The sequence below is a fragment of the Ursus maritimus genome, unplaced genomic scaffold (assembly GCF_017311325.1).
Source record: "Ursus maritimus isolate PB19 unplaced genomic scaffold, ASM1731132v1 scaffold_16, whole genome shotgun sequence".
NCBI lineage: Eukaryota > Metazoa > Chordata > Mammalia > Carnivora > Ursidae > Ursus > Ursus maritimus.
The window spans coordinates 15,254,317-15,259,862 of NW_024424008.1; positions in this window are offsets into that span (position 1 = coordinate 15,254,317).

Below are 5,546 nucleotides of genomic sequence, written 5' to 3' on the forward strand. Positions count from 1 at the left end.
TTTTTTTTTTTTTAAGATTTTATTTATTTATTTATTTATTTATTTATTTATTTATTTATTTGACAGAGAGACAGCCAGCAAGAGAGGGAACACAAGCAGGCGGAGTAGGAGAGGAAGAAGCAGGCTCCCAGCGGAGGAGCCCGATGTGGGGCTCGATCCCAGAACACCGGGATCACGCCCTGAGCCAAAGGCAGATGCTTAACGACTGCGCCACCCAGGTGCCCCTGAGACAAGAAATAATTTATGCTCAGAATTTTGAAGGCATTTTTCCATTGTCTTCTGGCTTTCACTATTGCTATACAGAGGTCAATTCACTTTGGCTCCCAATCATTGCACGCAACTTTCTCTTTTAGCTTTATGCAATCTATTTAGTTTCAGTATTCTGAAAATTCATAAGGATGAGCCTTGGTGGGTGCTGATTTGTATTGCTGGTCATACAATAAGCCTCTTCTTTCTGGAGACCCATGTCCTTCAGTTTAGGATTTTTTTTTTCAAGTTTACTTATTTATTTACATCTTTAGTAATTGTGATACCCAAGGTGGGGCTCAAACTCAGGACCCTGATATCAAGAGTAGCATGTTCTTTCAACTGAGCCAGCCAGGCGCCCCAGGAAATTTTAAAATATAGCATTTCCTTGACAATTTACTGTCCAGTGTTTTCTGTGTTCTCCCAGGAATTCCCATATTGAAACTCCTGTACTGATCTTCTAATTTAATCTCTCCTATTTTCCATTTCCTTCTTTTTGCTTTCTTCTTGGGGATAATTCCTTGACCTTATCTTACAACAAAACTAAAAACTGTCTCTTCAGTTCTCATACTTTTAAGTTTCATGGGTTCTTTTCTTGTTCTTTGATTCTCTACTTTTATAGCATTCTGTTTTTATTTTAATGGTACAGTCTCTCTATTTCTCTCTCTCTCTCTGGATAATACCCTAGGGTTTTATTATTTTCTGCTTCTTGTATTGTTTTTGTATTTACTGAATTCCTCCACCCCCCCTTTTGTTTACTTTGGTCACTCTCTTTCTTTCTTTTTCTAAATTTAATTTCAATTAATTAACACATAATGTATTATTTGTTTCAGGGGTACAGGTCTGTGATTCATCAGTCTTATATAATACCCAGTGCTCATTACAACACATACCCTCCCCAATGTCCATTATCCAGTAACCTCATCCCTCCACACCCCTCCCCAGTCACTCTTTCTTGATAGTGGTTTTCCTCAAATGTCTGGTGATCCTTAGTGGCATGTTCTATTTATAAGCAAAAAATACGGGGAGAGCAAGAGCAGTTAAGTGGAATGTTTCACTATAGTAGGATTAGGCAGCCTATCAGTTTTGTCAACAAAGATTTCAAGATAACGGTACCTCTGGTGTGTTCACTTTTTCCTGAGAAGCCTCTCCCAGTCTTCTACCTGGGGGATAGGAGCCTTGAAAGCAGTACTGTGGAGTTAGGATCAGGAAGGCTTTCATGTAATTCCTCTATCCCAGTCCAGGATGGCCTACTTGCTCATAGGCACTTTCACATGAAATTTTTTTTTTAAAGATTTTATTTATTTATTCGACAGAGATAGAGACAGCCAGCGAGAGAGGGAACACAAGCAGGGGGAGTGGGAGAGGAAGAAGCAGGCTCATTGTGGAAGAGCCTGACGTGGGGCTCGATCCCGTAATGCCGGTATCACGCCCTGAGCCGAAGGCAGACGCTTAACCGCTGCGCCACCCAGGGGCCCCTCACATGAAATTTTTTGATGCTATTATAAATGGCACTGATTTTAAAAACAGTTTTATTGAAATATAATTCACATATCATACAATCTACCTATTTAAGATGCATAATTCAATGGTTTTTAGTATGTTCAATATATGAGCAACTATCACTACAGTCAATTTTAGATCATCTCTATCACCTCAAGGAGTCTGGGGGAGGGGAATACAGAAATTGTTTAGCAGGCATAGAGTTTCAGTTCTGCAAGATAAAAAAATTCTAGAGATCTGTTGCAACAAGGTGCATATAGATAACAATACTGTCATGTATACTTAAAAAATGGTTAAGTTGGTAAAAAAAAAAAGAGAGAGAGAGAGAGAGAGAGAGAGAGAAAGAGAGAGAAACCATATCCTTTAGTTATCTATCATCCTTATCTCCACATACCCACCCACCCTGGTCCTAAGCAAACACTAATCTACTTTGAGTCTCTATAGATTCCTCTATCCGAATATTTCATACAGATGGATCATATAATATATGATCTTTGTGGCTTTTTTCACCTAATATAATGTTTTCAAGGTACATCCATGTTGTAGCATATATCAGAACTTCACTTTTTCGTGGATGAATAATATTCTATTGTAAGCATATACTGCATTTGTTTATTTCTTCATCCATTATTGGACATTTCACGGTTTCCACCTTTTGGATATAATGAATAATTCTGCTATAAACATTTATGTACAAGCTTTTATATGAACATTTCTGTGGCTTTAAGCCACTCAGTTGTTGGTAATTTGTTTTGGCAGCCCTAGGAAAATAATATAAGATACTTTGTTCATTTTAAAATTGCTTTTTATAAGGTTTTTGAGCTGTAAGAATTCCTTATGTATTTTGGATACGACTCCTTCATCAGATATATAATTTGCAAATATTTTCTCCCATTCTGTGAGTTGTCCTTTTTCTTCAGGATTTTATTTATTTATTTGAGAGACAGAGTGCATAATCAGGGGATGGGCCCCAGGAGAGGGACAAAGACAGATGCTTAACTGACTGAGCCACCCAGGCGCCCCTAGTTCTGCTCTCTTTAGTTATAAAAAACTGTTGCATGTAGAAATAATAGAGTTTGGTGAATGGAAGGCTGGCTTTTATAGTCTAGAGAAAAGATATTAAACCCAGTGCTTCTAATTCTTTGTCCAATGTTACAACTAGACTATTCACCAGCAAAATGGAGAAAAGGCTGAAATCCTACATAACAAAGGCTAGGACGATTAATTGTTGTGTAAGATAATGTGTGACTAATTAACAGGTAGATCAGGGAAAGATTCCTGAAGAAAATATTTTGGGGTGACTGGGTGGCTCAGTTGGTTAAGTGTCTGCCTTCGGCTCAGGTCATGATCCTAGAACCAAGCCCTGCATCAGGCTCCCTGCTCAGCGTGGAGTCTGCATCTCCCTCTCCCTCTGCTCGTGCTCTCTCTCTCACTTGCTCACTTTCCCTCCTTCAAATAAATAAATGAAATCTTAAAAAAGTATTTTGAGTCAACTGGAAGGTTGTATAAGAAGTTGCCAAGTGAATATTATAGGCAGGTAAAATAAGTTGTGTAAGCACAAAAAGATTGAAAAACATGAATTGTTCAGACAATCAAATGCATAATAAGGGTATGTAAAGAAAAAAACCTGGTCTTTCTTCTGTGTTTCTCCTCCACTCTCACACTACTACCATGCTCACAACACTTCTGACACCAAATATGTGGGTTTTTTTCCCCCGACACCAAACAATTCTGTGACATGAGCTCGGTGTCCTACAATTTAACTCAATCCCAATACTACTTGGAGATAGCATCAGATTCCACAGGTTAAGGCCTCAGTCCCATGAGACTGCCCCCTCCACTTCAGATGCCAATTACAAGTAATAGGTACGGTTACCCACAACTTCTGTCTGAAAAGGCTACAAACTGGAGGTTCCCATGACCTCCTCCCCCTTGGGTTCAATTATTTGCTAGAACAGCTCACAGAAGTCAGGGAAACACTTACTTATGTTTACCAGTTTTTTAAAGGATATGATAAAGGGTGCAGATTAACAGCCAGATGGAGAGATACAAAGGACAAGGTCTGGGAGGGTCCCAAGCGCAGGAGCTTCTGTCCTTATGGAGTTGTTGGGGTGCATCACCTTACTATTGAGGTTTTATGGAGGTTTCCTCACATAGGCATAATCAAGTATTAATGCCATTTCCAGTCCTTTTTCCTTCTCTGGAGAATGGGGGGGGGGTGTCTGAACATCCCAAGCCTCTAATCGTGGCTGGGTCTTTCTGGTGACCAGCCTCCAACCAGGAGTCTACCCAGAGTCACCTCATTAGAACAAAAGATGCTCCTAGTACCCTTATCACTTGGGGATTTACAACGGTTTCAGTGCCCTGTTTCAGGAACTAGGGGCAGAGACCAATATATTTATTTTTTATTTTATAGGTTACACGGTGGTTATGAAGACATAGAAAATCTGTCAGGAGAGGTAATAATGCTAAATGCTAACATTTTATTAAGCTATATTCTGGCTACTATTTAGTACTTCTCATTCAAGAACCTTCATAACAACCGTATGATGCAGATACTATTATTATCCCGTTTTCAGATGGGGAAAAGGAGAAATGGGAGTGTTAGGTTAACTAACCTAAGATTATATAGTTACTAAATGACAGAGATGGGTTTTGAACCCAAGCAATGTTTCTGCCCCTCATGAAGTGATCTTATAATAAATGGTCTTTGTATTTTGAAGGTCCTAGGACTTTTTAGGTAGAAAGTTGAAGACATCGATAGAAACATCTTCTATCTCTTCACCTTAGGCTTGGCTTTCTAAAAGGAATATCTGAAATAATATAAATGGTTGCAGTTTATGGAAACAGCGTGTCAGCCAGAGGATTGTTGCAAACTTTTTGATCCTCCATATATAACCTGGGTTTGGAAGGACAGACCTGCTGATGACTGGTGCCCTAAACTCATATATTTCAAGTAGGGCAGAGACTCTTGGGGAGGGGATATCCTACCTTTCTATCTAAGAAGATAATTAAAGCTGTGAAAGGAGAATGAGTATTGGTGTCTGTCAGTAGTTGATGCTAGTTCTTTTGGCTATTGTTTATTTCCTATGAAACTTTTCTGCAGATGCATATAGAAAAAAAATAAGACATTTAAAAACCCCATAAATTAACTGCTGCCACTCTGTTCTGTTTTATATATACTAATTCATTTTATCATCTCAGCAACTGTATAAGATAGGTACAATTATTTTTCTTGTTTTACAAATGGGGACATTAAAGCACGAAGTTTTAAAGTTACGTATCTTGCTTACAGTTTTACAGAAAATAAATGGGGAAGTTAAGTGAAGCTGAAAAGAACCACAATAACGTTGTCAGTAAGTACTAAATGGCTGATTAAAAATTAGTACTTTTAAGATACTGTGTAGCAGAAAGAGCCCTGGATTTGGATCAGGACTTGGATTCTGGCTCCAACATTTAGTGCCGTGTAAATATTGGAAACTGGTCGCTCTGGGCAATTTCCTCGCATACCTTGTAAGGTTTCTGCCAGGACCTAGTGAAGTGATTATTGTAAAGCGCACTGTAATCTCTAAAATGTTACACAAATGTGAGAAAGATCGACTAGCACTGAATTTGAAAAATCTGGACTCTGGACAGTCAATCCCGAAAGGCAAGTCATTTTGACTCTCCTCCCGGAAGCCGGTGCAGGGTAGTCTGGGACTTGTAGTCTCGTGCTGGCTCTGGCCTGACTTTCTCCCTTAGTTGGGGAGGCTCGTGTAAGCCCCGGAAGTACTCGCTTCCTGAGGGGCGTGCTGGTT